The sequence below is a fragment of the Eptesicus fuscus genome, chromosome 17 (assembly GCF_027574615.1).
Source record: "Eptesicus fuscus isolate TK198812 chromosome 17, DD_ASM_mEF_20220401, whole genome shotgun sequence".
Classification (NCBI taxonomy): Eukaryota; Metazoa; Chordata; class Mammalia; order Chiroptera; family Vespertilionidae; genus Eptesicus; species Eptesicus fuscus.
In genome coordinates this window covers 27,865,904-27,883,377 of record NC_072489.1, presented here as the reverse complement: position 1 = coordinate 27,883,377, position 17,474 = coordinate 27,865,904, and positions in this window count along the sequence as shown.

Here is a 17,474-nt window from a genome sequence, read left to right as displayed (position 1 = left end):
TTCAATCCCTTTCTCCTTAATCTCCATGAGCCTCCATTGTCTCATCTGTGAAATGGAGAAAGCAGATAGGCATTTCAGCGTTGTTTCCAGATTTATGAGATGAAAAAGCCTTGAGCGTATTTAAAAGCTGATGGAAAAGAAGCAATACAGAGCAAAATATTTATGCTAGAAGATACAGAAGATAGTTTATAAAGCAAGGTTCTTCTCTGATAAAACAGGCAGGGACTGGTGGAGGGATAAGCTTTAGTTAGGAAGAAGGGCCCCTATTCTCCAATGGCAGAAGGCAAGGTGGACAAATTGTTGCAAATGTAGTGGTGGAAAGTTGAAGGATGCCCCCTCTGAGGGGCCTCTATCTTCTCTGTGAAGTCAGAGTTGATGCCACCTGCTTTGAGTATTGAGGAATGTGAGGATATTGGAGGACTGAGGACAGTGGAGAAACTATAGAATCCTCATCGTGGAGAATAAGAGAGAGAACTGATAAAACTCAGTAGAATTTCTTGGCAGTGTTTCATGTCCTGTTGAGGATGCTGACCATGAATACATAATGACAACACTGTCCGGTTGCTGTTTCTGCAGTGATGTTCAGCAAACTTGGTCAATAGCTAGATTCACTTGAGAAAAATCAATTTGGTACGATGAAAAAACAGTGGGGCCAGGGACTTGAGGAAGTTGAAGAGAGTGGTCACAGTAACAATCTATAATAATAAAAGGGTAATATGCAAATCTACCAAATGGCCGAACAGCGGAACGACTATCCAGACGTCCTTCTGGATGAAGCTGGGGCTGCGAGGGCGGCCGGGGCTGAGAAGGCCTACTCTGGCACGAATTTCATGCATCTGGCCTCTAGTATTGAATATAAGTAGGATAGGGAAGGCAGTGAAGGAAGGAGGACACGGATACGTGAGAAGTTGTGAGGGTCGTCAGATGAATTCAAGAAGCTGGTTAACAGAAATAATGAATGAGGCCTCCTAGAAGGAAAAGAGTTGTGAGGTATCTGAGTTCTTGATTTGGAAGGTAGAAGAATTGCTCTGGGTGATAACAAGGTCCAGAGAGTGGCAGTGAAAACACACAACCAAAGTGGGGAGTGGAGGAGAAGGTGAATGGAGATGAAGAGTTCAAGGAACCCCCATGGGCACAGATAATAGGGGGTGAAGGCCTAGTGCAGGGGATAGAGATGGGCTCTAAGGGGTCAATGGGAGAAAAAAGGGGACATATGTAATACTTTCAACAATAAAGATTTTTTTTAAAAAAAAGAGTTCAAGGAACCCAGCAACCAGGATGTCGGGTATTAATATAAATGTTGAAGTCACAAGGGATATTGACATTAGATTCTGGTTTTGGTATATAATAGTGACAAAAAGGAGAGGATGGTAGACTCAAAAGCATGAGTCTTGAGGGACAAGGAGTTTTCACAGGAGCGGGCAGTGACAATAGTGGGGACATAGCAGTGTGGAACAAGCAGGGCATTGCTTCTGCCTCCAGACTCTGGGGTATGTGATTCAGCAAACTCTCCTTGAGAAAGCTGTGTGGAAAGTTATATCTTCAGGAGAGAGCCAGCATTCTACAAAATTTGGATTATTAAGATTAAATGAGATAGTGTATGTGAAGTGCCTGCCATATAACATGATGATTTTATGTATCTTAAAAAATATAATGTATAATGCACAAGATACTATGTTTTAGAGGGGTTAAGTTACTTGCACGATCTTCCAGCTCAGAGGTGGCAAACTTGAACCCAGGCAGCCTAAAGCCAGAGCCCACACTTTTAAACATTATTATACTACTAGAGGCCCAATGCATTAAATTCATGCAAGAGTAGGCCTTTCTTCCCCCTGCTGCCGGCACCAGCTTCCCTCTGGCACCCGGGACCTGGGCTTCCCTCGCAGCCCCGGCTTCACCTGGAAGGTTGTCTGGAAGGACATTCAGAAGGACACCCAGTCTAATTAGCATATTATGCTTTTATTATTATAGATTTTTGTTTTGAAAACAACTGTATCAGATTGTCCATATGAATGAATTTAAGCTATGAATTTATTTTTAAATCTTGTAAGGTAAACCTAAATTAAGTCAGATTAAACTTTTTGGTAAATATGGAAATGTCCAAATATGTAGCATGATAACCCCCCTACCATATACCCTCCTTGCAAGGCCAGGAAGGGGGATTAAGGCCATTAATATATTTTTTTTTGAGCCTGTGTCTCAAGGCAAGTCTGCAAGGCTAATTTGGATTGCTTGATCTCGATTGATGACTATGAAATAACAGGGTGAGTCAGGGAAGAGATGAAAATGAATTTGGAGTTAATGTAGCTAAAAGTAGAAATAGGTGGAAATTAAAGGAATTATGTTGGCAGGTGTGGAATTATGGGAGGTCTAGAAAGGGAGAAGGAGGCTCTGGTTACCTGTGCCTCCTGTGGATCAGAGAAAGGATGGTGGAGGGGGCTGAACTCTGTTAAGTCCCACATGGGTCTTGTAAGGGGAGAGTCATCACTTGCATTGAGCATTGTCTCTAGGTTATCTGGGACATCTGAGCATATAGAGTTCAATAACTCTGAGTTCATTCCTAAGAGGGAAATGGCGGTGGTGGGAACAACCAAAGTAGAGGAAACTTCACTTGGCCTTGGGCACTCATTTGGACCTCTGGGTCCTAACATAACCCCACACTGAATTTCTGGACAAATATTCTCCTTCTTTCCTTCACTGAGGAGCATACTTCCATGCAGTGATCTACAGTTCTGCCATTGCCCTCCGCCACGGGCACTGTGTTGAGATGAAAAGGGTGCACAGAGATTCAGGTTCAAAGGAAGGACATTCCAGATCACATCGGGGGATGGGGCAATGGTGACCATCCCTCCCCACACCAGTGGTTGAGACCAGAGGTGAGACTATCATGAGAAAGGAATACTGAATGAATACTGATATGACATTTCCCGTAGCATTTTATTTTTTATTTTCCCTAGGGGAAGTGTGTTTTTTTGTTTTGTTTTGTTTTTTTGTCGCAACCCTGGAGGGACTAAATTAGTACCTCTATTGATTTTTAATCCAGTGGGGACTGGGTACTATTTTCCTTATCAGGTTTGTCCCAGGGGGTTGAAAGGTGCTACTTTTTTTCAGCTTATGAAACAAAATGACCAGCCTGAACATGTTCATTAGTGAGTACAGAAGATTTAAAAAGTACCCTGAGAGCCAAAAAGTTCATCTTTGCTTCATCTCAGCAGCCCAGTCCCTGAAATGCTTGGTTCTAAGAATCGTTAGGGAAAGACAAGAGTCCTCCTGGCAGGTACTGAGATGTTTGGTTTGTTTTAACTTTGCGTTGATCCCTGGAATGTTAAGAGGCATGTTCCCATACAAACCACACTTCAACAAAAAGATGACTATGGTTAAATCCAGTCCCATGGGGCAGCTAAAAAATATGCATATCTTGGAGAATACAGTGCTTCTGTGGCCAATTCCGCCAGGTTCACGGAGCGGGCCTTTCTGGAAGGTTTTATGTCACTTCTGTTTATTCTGATGAGGGAGGCAGTTCCTAGCTTTTTCAATTATGATGTGTCAGTTTTTCCATTGAAGATCACAGCTTCTCGGAACATAAACTTCTGGTGTGTTTCTAATCCCTCTGAGTCTTAATGATGGCATGTGATCCAATGGCATGCAACACACATCCTGCACCATATCTTTGCCTAACTTTTTGGTGTGAAATTCCAAGTTTGCTAGTCTTTCCCACATGACCCGTAAGCTGCCTTCAAATCCAGGAAATACTTGGACAGAAAGCAGAAAATCAGATCCTGTACTTTCTGGAACGTGAGGAGCTTTAAACAAGGGGGTAAAAGATTACTGGCATGTACACTAGAACAAGTCTCAACTGTTCCACTTCATTTTGGAAAAAGTCATCCTTGTTCACCAGATGTACTTCTGTTAGCATCCAGAATTACAACAAAAAAATAAGAACAAAAAAGATCCTGCTTTTGTCAGGAAGCCTGAATGACCATTCCAGCTCTTCCACCAACTAGCTGCATGGCAATGGGTGATCATACACTCTCCACGGGAAATGGTTTCCCCTTTTGTAAAATGGAATGGTTTGGTGTGTTGGAATCTAAGTCCCTCATAGCTTTCAATCCAGATTTTGAAGAAAATGAAAATGTGTGGTCATAGGTTTCACAGTACTACCCGATATGACCAGTAGATGGCAGACGTGCATTGTTATCTGAAATTGCTATCAGTGTGATACTGGTAGTCTTGATGGTGGTGAAGCTCATCAAGAGAGGTACAGAATAATTACCATTAAAAAGAATGTTGTTCGTGCCCTGGTCTGTGTGGCTCAGTTGGTTGGGTGTCGTCCCATGCATCAAAGGTTGCCCATAGGATTCCTGGTTAGGGCACATGCCCGGATTGTGGGCTCAGTCCCCAGTAGGGGGTGTGCTGGTGGATGTTTCACTCTCACATTGATGCTTCTCACTCTCTCTTTCCCTTCCTCTCTCTCTCTAAAAATAAAAATAAAAATAAAAATATTAAACCAAAGAAAAAGAATGTTGTTCTTAACCAGCATATAGATTCATGGACCCCCATGGAAAGATTCTCTGTTTCCATTGAACCTGAGGTATCACCACCACTTGCATAATTGGCATCCTTTTAAACTATACTTTGAAAGGCAATATAGCTACTGGAAAAAAACATGTATTTCTTCTCTCACTCTCATTTATTAATTAATTCAACAACTATTTATCAAGTCTACTGTGTTTCTGATTCTGGGCTAAGTAATAAGAATATAGAGATAAAAATGATACAATCCCAGTATTTAGGAACCTCATTCTCCAGAGGGATAGATGTGCCATCAAAGGAATCATGGTCATTGAAATTAAGAGGCTACAGAGAAGCACATAGTAGACCATGTAACATGCTGAGGGGGGAAGGGGTGTCAAGAATAACTTCTTTGGCCCTAGCTGGTTTGGCTCAGTGGATAGAGGTTGGGACTGTGGACTGAAGGGTCCCAGGTTCAATTTTGGTTAAGGGCACATGCCTGTGTTGCAGGGTGGATCCCAGTAGGGGGTGTGCAGGAGGCAGACGATCAATGATTCTCTCTCATCATTGATGTTTCTCCCTCTCCCTTCCTCTCTGAAATCAATAAAAAATATGTATATATATTTAAAAAGAATAACTTCTTTGGTAAAATACTGAATATTTGAGAATGAGTGAAATCTGGTTTAATGAACAGGAAATTAGTTGGAGAAAGAAGTGGTCCAGACAGAAGAACAGCATGTTCAAAGATTCTTAGTTAAGAGAGGGTGAGGAGCATTCCAACATGTATCACAGAACCAGGCAGAAAGTGGTATGAGATGAGGAGGAGATTAGATCTCATGGGGCCTTCTAGACCATGAAAAAAAAAAAGAAAACTGTTTTCATTAAATTCTTGATTTCTTTGTGACTTCCTTGGCCAAGGCAATTTTTTCAGACTAGCTTGCTGGCATCTTGGCGGGCAGAGAAGACTGGTCCAATAGTAAAAGAAAGAGCAGGAGAAGAGGAACATGGAGATCTAAGAGTCAAAAGTGGCTTGGATAATTTTAAATCAAAAGAATACTCATTGTATTTCTAGGGTTAACTAATCTATACGGCAGCAACAATCCATCAAAGTGACGCTCTATCATGTCTCTGTATCATTGGCTTTATTCTCTTTAACACTAATCATAGCCACCTATGGGCCAGGCACTGAAATTGCCACTTTCACTGCAAGAATTTGCAGCACCAGGCAACCACAGAGCATGGCTATAGAGTCCTGTGTTACCCCTCATTTGCCTAATAGCCCCTCACTCATCATGACTCTGTATCAGTTAAGCAATTGTTTTCCTCTTAAAATCTCAGCCCTTCAATAACATGGCCGCTAAGCAAATGACACTGTGAATTAGCCTCTGGAGTGTTTCTAACACAGTAGAGGAAACAAATGACATGTCATTATGGATTTTCTGGCCATAAAACACCAAGGCAGATATTGGATTTTAAAGAATTACAGGCTGACCACAGGTCATCACTTAATTTAAAAGCAAACTTAGGTTTGTGATCTGCTGTGAATGTTGACGTGCCCAGAGTTGAAGGTGGGTAAAATTATTTCTTTGAACCCAAAAGACTAGTCCATATACTGCTCTCTCCCCCAGTTCTGTTTGAAATGCCCAGAATAGTGACTACTGTGTAGCTAGACATTTACTTTACAGCATGCAAAATCCAAAGTCAATGACTCCTTTTATCACTGCCTTTATGTGGAGCTAAGCACATAAACATAATGCACTTCTGTGTGTGAGAAATCATAGATGCTTTAGGGCTACTGGAAATTTTTCATTTACCTTGTAGTAATATTCTTAGACCACCCAGCAGAGAAATCAAGAACTATTTATTTTGGGGGCCTGGCTGCAGTTTAGCAGAATATTTTCACCCATCTCCTTGCTTTATCTAACCATATATCTAACTGTGGGTTACTACAAATATAATGAGGATCTATTTCGGTAGGTGAGCCCAGGGTCTTAGACAGTTTTATTAGTTTTCATAAATATTTATGTTCCATATGTAATCATATTATCATAGTTTTGTATACACTCACACAAAATTCATGAACCTATTTATTTTATCAACCGAGCAATGCCACCAGTCGTAGGCTGCAAGATATATTAGAGATGATAAAAATAAGGACCTGTCAATAGCTTGGCTACATTTCTTTAAACAGAACCCATTTTCTTTAGAACCATAGTGCTTAGGGTTAGCCCAGTCCATTGGAGGGTCAAAATGCCTCTTCCATCCCATAGCACTCTTCTCTCCTCCTGACCTGAAATGCACCCTTAGAGACAATCATAGGTGGTACTATCAGTTAAAAGATTGTTTTCCATTGGAGGAGACATGAGAAAAGACTTTCTTGTATATTATACACAAATGTGGTCTACCCAAAGTTATGTCAATTCTCAGTGCATTTAACTCCACTGTCTTCTCCAATTGTGTTCACTCTAACTTATATAAACATTGAACTGTCAGAAAACCAATACATAAAGTATTAGTAGTAGTAACAAATAATCTCGGATTTATCCCACGTTATCGATGGCAGGTCAATCTTCAAGAAGTCCAGGGCAAGATTCCAGGAAGGAGCCTAAAGGACTTCACTGACCATCTGGAGACAAATGAGTTACTGCCACTGGAATGCTGAGGGGCAGGGAAAGAAGTAGCATTTGGGAGCTTCTTAAAAAGTAGAAATGAAGATCAAGGCACTTTCTAACAGAACTGTGCCCAGCAAGATCATGAAGTTTTATCTGCATATGTCCAGGTACCCCTAGATGGACAAAATTGGGGCACATGTATTGACCAGATGACTTTGAAAGGTCAGATACAGAAGGGACCAAGAGAGCCATTTTCCATGTCTTGTTCCATTGAGGCTCACAGAATGTTAGAGCTAGGGGAGACTTAGTTTAAGAACTTTCCCAGTAATTGAACCAAATCCAAAGAGGCTGAAGATCATACAGGAGTTGTGACACAGACCTGTTAGGGCTGTGGCTTGAACTCACTTCTCCTAATTACCAATGAGGTCCAATTTCCTCCATACTGCATAGTAAGGCAGACAGAAGAAGCAAGGTAGATAAAGAAACAACAGTTTAGTTGCATGCCTAGAAATCCCTTCACTTGCTGAAGTGAATACTTTCAGGAAAGCAGTTCTCCTGGGAAGAAAGAGTGAAATGCTGTCGCCAGATTACCCTTGCCCAAATGATGTAACGGACACTGAGCCTTTGGTGTGACCGGTTGGATACAGTCCTATCTCTAAGACAGTCTATGGTCAAGGATCTCTTTGTCCACCTGTTTCACACACACACAATTCTGGACCCCATATGCCTGTTGCAATTCTTCACCCTTGCCTGATCTCTTCCTTCTTTTGGCCAAAACAAATTGCTTCCAAATGAAACATACATCTTTTTAATTTTGTCCTTCAAGGCCAGATGTCTTTTGCCACACAAGTCTCTAGCCATATAATTTGTTAAAATTATCCAAGTCATCATGCTGAGGGAGTCTAAAAGGCACTCCAATAGCCATCCTTCCCTACCTAGCCACTATGCCCTGCCTGACTGTTCAGGGACATAATGGAAAGAGGAATGGGAAAATAGAACTTGAGTCTTAACTATATGACCTTGGGCAAGACTCAGTGTCTTTGAGCTTCAATGTCCTCATCTGTAAAACACAGATTAGCCCTTATAGGTTTGGCTCAGTGGATAGAGAGTTGGCCTATGGACTGAAGGGTCCCAGGTTTGATTCCGGTCAAGGGCATGTACCTTGGTTGCAGGCACATCCCCAGTAGGGAGTGTGCGGGAGGCAGCTGATCGATGTTTCTCTCTCATCAGTGTTTCTGACTCTCTATCCCTCTCCCTTCCTCTCTGTGTAAAAAAATCAATAAAAAATATTTTAAAAAAATAAATAAAACACAGATTAAAATCCTCACTGTCTATGCTTTACAGAGTGATGAGGTACAAATGTAGAGAGGTATGTGAAAGAGCTTGATAAATTTAAAGCACTTTGTAAACTCAATGCATCCTCTCTAATAAAATGGTAATATGCAAATTAACCATCACTCTGCTACATAAGCCACACCCACCAGCCAATCAGGGTGAGTATGCAAATTAACCCCATCCAAGATGGCTACAGCCACAGAGAGCAAGGTTTCCTAGGTAACAGAGCAAGCCAAGCTTTCCATAGCCGTTGCAGGCCTAAGCCTCCACTCAAGCTACAAAGTTTCAATAATAGAAGGTAAACAAATTCAAACAAATGGCGGCAGAATGGAGCTTGAGAGAGCAGGCCAGGGTTGCTGGCGGCAACAGGGGAAGCAAAGATTTCCACACACCCTGGCCGGGCTCACCCGCTTAAGGCTACAAAGTTTCAATTGTAGAAGGTGAATTAACTGCCACAGAAATGGCTGCCGCCCCAGAGGGAGCAGCAGGCTTGGCTCCACTCCAGGCTACAAAGTTTCAATTGTAGAAGGAAAATAAATTCCAGATACCAGGGCCTCCACTTGGGTTGCCAGGGGGCGTGGCCAGCCTGCAAACCACCACAGGCCCCTCGCTCAGGCTGCCCCACGCCCCAAGGGAACCCCCACCTGATCTGGGACACCCTTCAGGGCAAACCAGCTGGCCCCCACCCCTGTACCAGTCCTCTATCCTATCTAATAAAAGAGTAATATACAGATTGATCATCACTGCAACACACAATATAGCTGCCCCCATGTGGTCAAAGATCCTGCCCCCATGTGGACACAAGATGGCCACTACAAGATGGCCAGCAGGAGAGGGCAGTTGGGAGGCACCCGGCCTGCAAGGGAGGGCAGTTGTGAGGGACCAGGCCTGCAAGGGAGGGCAGTTGGAGGTGATCAACCCTGCAGGAGAGGGCAGTTAGGGGTGACCAGGCTGGCAGAGGAGGGATGTTGGGGGCAAACAGGCTGGCAGGGGAGCAGTTAAGCATCAACCAGGCTGGCAGCAGAGTGGTTAGGGGGTGATCAGGCTGGCAGGCAGAAGTGGTTAGGGGCAATCAGGAAGGCAGGCAGGCAAGCAGTTGGGAGCCAGCAGTCCTGGATTGTGAGAGGGATGTCCCAGATTGGAGAGGGTACAGGCTGGGCTGAGGGACAACCCCCCGCCGTGCACGAATTTCGTGCACCGGGCTTCTAGTTGTTAATAACCCCTATGAATGACACTGTGTAGGAATCTGAAGCCAGGTATGGAGAACTCCCAAGTATTCTTAAGACCCATGCTCTGGTGACTCCCTGCTCAACTTGCCCATAGATCCAGCTGTGCCTGTAGGTTTGATAAGAGAATCTCTATCTTCACAGAGATACACAATTTTACATGGTATTTAATATATCGTAGGGATTACTTCTTCCCGGTGCTGCTACTAACACAGAAGCAGAGGTTAGTTCAGGAAAGAATCAAGTTCTTTTCATTATCAGGCAACCACGTAGGTCATCTTTATGGTATTTTTCCAGAAGACGTTTGTCTGGTTCCTAAAAACTTTCCTTTGGCCTCCTTGACTGTTTTTAATTCCTTGACAGAATACTTCCTCTGGTGTCCCCATTTTTTTTACTTGTTATGTGCACTCTGCAATAGAAAAATAAAATTTTTTTTCACATTGCTTTTTGAGCCAAGAGTAACAAAATTTGGACCCTGCATTTTCTGAAAGAATTTCCTCTGAAACTACCATCTTTGTAGTAAATCTCTCCTGAACCTGGCATATCCTCTGCTTGAACCTGGCATATCATTTTCTTTTCACACATTTACCCTATAAATTCACATTTCTGTTTTCTCACCCCTCTGACATTCTGACAGATGGTGTAATATACATAGTGAATTAAAGCTGCTCTGCCTTTGCCCTCCATGGGGTGCCATCTGAGCACAAGCCAGGCACCTGCCCTTTCTCACCTGAGATGTTTATGGCAAGAGCGCCATCAAATAGTTGTGTTTGCTTCCTTCCAGACCAAGGTTATGTTTGATAATCTTGGAATACAAATTAGATCACAAGTTGAGCAGTTGGCAGATCATCTGAACTGCCAACTCAGTCTATGCAGAAGTCTTGCAAAATAGGCACTTAGATGAAAAAAATTGAAAAAATATTAAAAGTTTAGGTAAATGAAAGCATTCTGTATGCCCAATAAATGTTAGAAGGAACCTGGTGAAGTTCAGGTAGTAGCCCAGAAAGTTGCTGGAGGCATCCCATACCTCCTACTACCTTTAACCAAAGTTCTTATGAGACTGATTCTTACATTATTTTGCCCCCTCAAAAGGATAAATAGAACATTCCATAATAAAAATTTTATAGAGGGATTGGATATTTCTAATTACAACAAACTAGAAAGAATGTGCAGTGGTAGTCAATTTCAGTTTTCCATTCCTCTTATTGAGGAAATGATGGCTAAGGGAATAGTTTTAAAAATTATTATTTATTTTTATCCCAACTTTTTATTTTGAAAAATTTCAGGCCTACATAAAAGTTTATTAAAAGTGCAATTGGTAATTGTAAAATTCTGCTGCATTTGCTTGATATATCTACGTTTCATTATTTTCCCCAGAACCATTGAAAATAAGTTACAAACATCATGATCCTTACCCACAAATATTTTAGGATATTTCTCCTAATCACAATATCATTATTATATCCACAGAATTTAATACTGATATAATTTTTAAATAAATTTTTATGGAGATATGATTTACATAGAGAGAAATACTCAGATTATAAGTATTGACAAATGCATATCATTCATGCCCCTACTCACCAAGACATGTTCCTATCAAGATAAAGGGCATTTCCATCACCACAGAAGATTCCCTCGTGCTCCTTCCAATATTCTTCATGCCCAAAAGCAAGCACTGATCTTATCTCTGTCATCATAGATTCATTTTGCCTCTTCTAGAATTTCATATAAATGGAGTCATGGTATGCATATTTTAGTTTACCTTTTTTCTCTCATAATATTTCTGAAATAGTCACCCGGTTATAGAGTGTATCAGTAGTTTGTTCCTTTTTATTGTGGAGTGGGTATTATGTTATCTAAATATAGCAGTTTGTTATCCATATCATCTGGGCTCTTTTGAGTTTTTGCTTATCATGAACCTTATTGTGCAAAGTTCTGTGGACATATTGATACAACATTATTGCCTAATACACAGTCTATATTCAGATTATTCCAATTGTCTCCCACATGTTCTTTATAGCTTTTTTCTTTTCATTTTAGGATCAAGTAAAGGATCACATATTACATTTGGTTGCCCTTTCTCTTTGTGTCTTTTAATTAATAACAATCCCACTTTTTAAACATTTTTTAAAAATATATTCTTATTGATTTCAGAGAGGAAGGAAGAGGAAGAGAGAGAAATATCAATGATGAGAGAGGATTGTTGATCAGCTGCTTCCTGCACGCCCCCTACTGAGGACGAGCCCGCAACCCGGGCATGTGCCTGTTTGCTTCTCTTCTTAATTAAGATGGCTGCTTGTTGCCATAGATCTGTCATCTTCCGAGTCCTTATATTTGAGTTAACTTTGGCAGGTATGTTTTCTCCAGGGGATCAGCCATTCTGTGGTGCACCATGACAGTGAGAGAAGCATTTGAACCTTTTGGACATGGGAGAAGTCATTTCCATCTCTGGGTCTAGCTGAAACTAACTTCTGTATTCTGCTTCTTGATACCTCCTGTGTAACACCATTTACTCTCTCCCAGAAGCAGTTGCCTGGGGCATTACTGTTTAGTAAAATAATTCTGATAGTGTGTGGGCTGCCTGAGCACCTAGGCAATACCAAGCACATAGTCAAAGCAGAGAAGATGCCTTCCGAATGCAATTTAACAGACAGTTGGGTTAATGACTGAATTGACTGGCTATAAACATGGCTTCCTCTTTTATTACTACATAGGCTTTTTTAACTTTATGTTGAAGGTTAAAATCCTACCCAAGCCTGTGGTCATTTAAGGCCTCTTTCCTGTATGGAAACTGCTAATTCTAAGCGATAAAGACTATCAATCCCTCTTCTGTTTTCTTAAAAGATTTTGTATCAGTACCTTCTTCCACATTTCCTTTATACCCGTGGTTTTCAACTGGGGACAATTTTGCCCCCAGGGTACATGTGGCAATGCTAGGAGATATTTTCAGAAGCATGACCAGGAGTCCTATTAGCATCTAGTGAGTAGAAGCCAAGGATGCTAATAAACGTACTACAGTGCACAGAACAGCCACCCAACAAAGCATTATGTGCTTCAAACTGTCAGTAGTGCTGAGGTTGAGTAATCCTGCTCTATACACTTGATCTAAGTCACCCTATAACATGAAAAAGTGTTAATCTCCACAGTATAAGGGGGAGTTAAGTGATACCTGAGTAACATAGGCAGTATCAATGGCAATGATAGTAGAATCTATCTTTGAATTCCTCAAAGAATCATCTAGAAAGTGTTTAATTTTTTTTTTTTTTGTCTGGTAAGGGAATTCTACCACTCCACCTATGCTCTTTCTTCACTCTTTCCCTCTTGGGCACATCTGGGGAGGAATGGTCCAAAGAAGGACCCACAAAAAATGCTTTTATCCTCTCCTTGCTTTGCAAAGCCTTTGTTTCCTTAACCTGGCGTGGCCTAACAGTCCTCACCGTATGGGCTATAAAACACCAACTCCACTGCCACCCCCACTCTGCTTGGGACCTTGCTTCTATCCTAGGCGCTCAGCTGCCTCCATAGGCAGTGAGCAAGTGAGGTCACACAAGCTGTGGTGGCAGCGATTACCCCAGTTTTTGTTTTGTTTGTTTGTTTTTGCATTTGGCCTGGAATCCCGTGGGGGCATACAATCCCTTCTCCTGTGGTGTCTTTGTGGGCCATCCCCTAACAAATGCCTACTTGTTCTTCCTCAAAGCTCACAGGGTGTCAGAAGCCAAGGCTGAGTCCTCTTTGCATTCCCAGCGCCCACTGGCATGACCTCAGGAATCCTGCAGCTGCAGCGTGAATGGGACCATTTGATGGTTTAGCTGAGGGCTTAAGTGGAGTTGGATGGCACAGAATCCTCCTATTAACAGCTCTGTCAAATCTTCCACCAGACTCAAACAAATACTTTTTGGAAAAATCACTCCCTTGTCTGAGTTCTCCACCTTGCCACTCTGCAAAGGGATCAGGATTCTGCTCTTCCAGCACCAGCACTGGACATGGTGCACAGTGCTCAGTAGATATTGGTTGAACTGAACGATGGAAACACAAGTGCCAAAATGAAGTCTTAGAGATTGGTTGATACTGTAGGGGAGAGAGAAAAGAAATATTTTCCTCTACCCATTTTAGCTTTGCTGGCTGGGGCCTTGTATATTAGATTGACAAAAGACAGATTAACAAGAGAAAAACAAGTTTATTAATGTGTGCATCGTTCATACACCTGGAGTACTCAGGGTGGTTAGAAATTAGGCTTATATAGCATTTTAACAAAGGAACATTACATTTTGAGAGAAGGAACAAAACAAGGGGAAAAGACTTGGAGTTTCTAAGGGACAACAAATCATGGGAAGGCAAATATTTGGAGACACTACTGATAGATAAGGGCTAATCTTAGTAGATTCCTCCAGTGCTGCCTCTGGGCTGATAAGGGTCTAAAGCTGTCTCAGGTAATGTACTTATGTCCTTTTTGGTAGAGACAGATGGGAGAGGGACACCTTTACAAATTTATGTCCTATTTTTAGGCAGCTAGGGAGAGGGCAGAGAGCTCTTCTTGTATCTGATTCTTCTCAATTGCTTTCAACTCAAAATAATCCTCATGCTAAAGTGGCATGTTTTGGGGGTGACATCCTGCTACCCTTCAGTACTGTCTGTATCGGTCCCTGCACCCATCCTTTTGCCCCCATCTTTAGCTTAAAGAGCTGTGTTTCCTGAAAGAAATAATTTTCAGTAAGAGCAATGATATTCTCTTTATAGTCAAAGAGCTCCTGGACTTAACACCAGGCACATTGTTCCTACACTCCCAAGCTTATTTCTGAAAGGCACACAGACTAATCATTTTTTTAAATGTAAACTCAGTGTGTCCAACCCTCAAGGAAAAACCAGATACCTTAGATTCTATAGTCTTTCACCACTGGCCTCTTTAACCCTCCAGCCTCTAGTTCCTCACATCTCCTTTCTAACACTATACCCCGAGTTCACTAAACTCTTTTCATTCACTAAACCCACTTTGCTCTCTCTACCACCGAGCCTTTGCACATTCTGTTTTCCATAACACTCTTCCTGCTTTTCTTTGTGGGACTAACTCCTTGATTCTCAAAATTTGCTAAATATTAAAATCACCCAGGAGGAGCTTTTCACACCCTATCCCAATAAAACCAGAATCTCTGAGTGTGAAAGGTAGGCATCACTATATATTTTTTTTATTACCAAGATGATTCCAGACTAATCATTTTTGGAGAACCAGTGGTTTAGAGAGGTGTTTTTCAAACTTTAATGTACATAGATCTCAGCCTGACTCAGTGGATCTGAGATGAGACTTAGTATTCCACATTTCCAACAGGTTCCTAGGTGAGGCCCATGTTGTGATGCGGCTGGTCTGAAGACCGTACTTTGAGGAGCAAAGGCTTCCATTCCTCTGGGATTGTGGTTCTCAAAGTGTGGTCCCCAGACTACCAGTATCACCTAGCAAAACATTGAAAATGCCAATTATCAGGCTTCACCCTACATCTACTAAATCAGAACCACAGGGGGAGGGAGGAGAGGGGGGGGAGGGCCAGTCATCTGTGTTTTAACAAGCCCTCCAGATGATCCTGTGCTCACACGTTTGAGAACCACTGTTCTAGGAAGTATGCCTGAGACCCTTAGACTAAATTGCTGTATCTCTCGCTAGCCTCCTCTGCTTTTCCAGAGCATTCTGTGCTTTCCTCTGCTGCAGCACCTTGTAGACGTATTGTTTAATCGTCTGTTCATTGGCCTTTATCCCAAACTGGAGGAAAAAGTCTGTGCTTGTTGGGCCATGACCTAGCACAGTGGTTGGCACCTAATGAGCACTCAGTAAGTATTTGTTGAATGTATTAGAGAAGAACAGAAGGTTAAACTACACCTTATTGCATTGTTCTTTCCAGGTACTTTCCTCTGTGGCTGGACATAAAGAATGGGGAAAAGAGTAAGAACAAGATTATAAAATACCATCAAGGTCACCTTGGTGTATGAACTCTGTCCCAAAGAGTGACCCTTAGAGGGCAAGGTCCAGGTTTCCACGATTCCTCTCTCTAGCAAAGCAACAGGTGGCAGTTTAATAAATGCTTTTCTGTGAGAAGGCTGAGCCTTGCAAAAATAAAAATTCAAGGAGATTTGGTTGTCTGGGAGATTTTCTGCAGAATGACCTGGCAGTAGTTTCCCCCTTGTTATGCTGCAACATGATGAAAAGAGAAAGTAATTCAAATTTCTTTCAAACTCTACTCTCTGAGGTTTTTTTCCCCTCACCTGATGGGGTCATCTTGCTGATACTCAATAGCAGCATCTCCATTTCTGTTAGGGAACAAAGGTGAGGAAATGCTGGTTGCTAGGGCCCATAAATGTCACGGTCTTAGCAGTCAGATAAAGGAGAGAGGCTCTCGCCATCCCTCGGCACAGCTATCAGCAGGTTTCAGGGAGTGTCCCAAGCAAATTCATTTTGGTCGGTATAATTTTGTTGGAAGATATAAAATTGCTTCTAATCTACTAGGAGATTCATAGCAGGCATCCACAATAATCCTTTTTGAAATCACAGAATCCCAAGGCAAATGTCCAGGCCCAACACTAGACCAATGAAATCAGAATCTCTGAGGCTAGGCCTGGGCATCTGCATTTGTAAAGTGGCCCAGGTGATTCTAATGTGCAGCTTGAGAACCAGTGGCTTGGTGTTGAGACAAGGTGGGGGCTTAGAAATCACCCCACCCAATGCCACACAGTTGTTAAAATGATTGAATGAGACCTCTGCACAGAACAAAACATCACCGTGTGGAGTGGGAGAGGGGGGGAGGGTGGGGGGGGGGGGAACGACAAATTACTGATTAGAAGTGCAGAAAGATACAAATTATAAAACGCACCCCCAATATTATATAGTCTCTATACTGTTTATGTGTAGGTAAATTGAAGGAAGTGCTTTAATTTCTTTCAGGTAGTTGCCTCTCGTGGAGGGGAAGAGACCAAGGAGGGAAGATAAAGGTGCTAAAAGAGGCGTCCATTTTGCGCCATACTTCACTAATATTTTAAAAACAGGTCTTGAAACAAACATTGCAAAACGTTAACATTTTGACTGGGAGGTATGTAGGTAATTATATTCTTTTGTGCTTTTCTATTCTTTAAAAAACATTCTCAAAATAAAAATGATAATTAATTTTAAAAAATAAAGACCTAGCACCCATGACTCTCTAAATGTGAACTATGAGGCCTGGAATCGAACGTGGAGTGATACCAAGTCAGGGACAGGGCCCCAGGCTTTGCAGGACCGCTCCCTCCCACCTGAAGGCTTTGCCATTGACTTCTGCTGAGTCACAGATCGCCCTGCCTCGGAAGCCCTTCTCCACATGCCTCTCAGCATCCCCTTAAGCTCCCCTAACGGAGGTTTACAGCCTCCCCTCATGCAGGGGCTCTGGGCTCTGCGGCTGCTGGCTGCTTTCCTAGTCTTGGCCCCTTTCCTGAGCAGGGGTGCCGCAGCGGCGGCACTCTGGTGCTCTCGGGACCCCAGCGCGGGGGCGCGGAGGCCAGCTCGCCTCCTGGGCACCGCGGCGTGACCCTGCTGGCTGCTGCATGTGCTGCGGCATTGCCAGCGCTCAGATGGGCGTTCCCGGGCGGGAACCCTGCAAAGAAGGCTAATCAGCCGGCTTGTAACCGCGCTGAAAAGCCCCTCTGAAGGCAGCGACTCAGACACAAAGCTTGGATGAATGTGCTTCGCTGCAGTGCTTGCAGCTGGATTATTGACTGGGGTTGAGAAAGGCGTTGAAATGAAATCGGGAGACGGCAGGGATCTGCTCTTTTG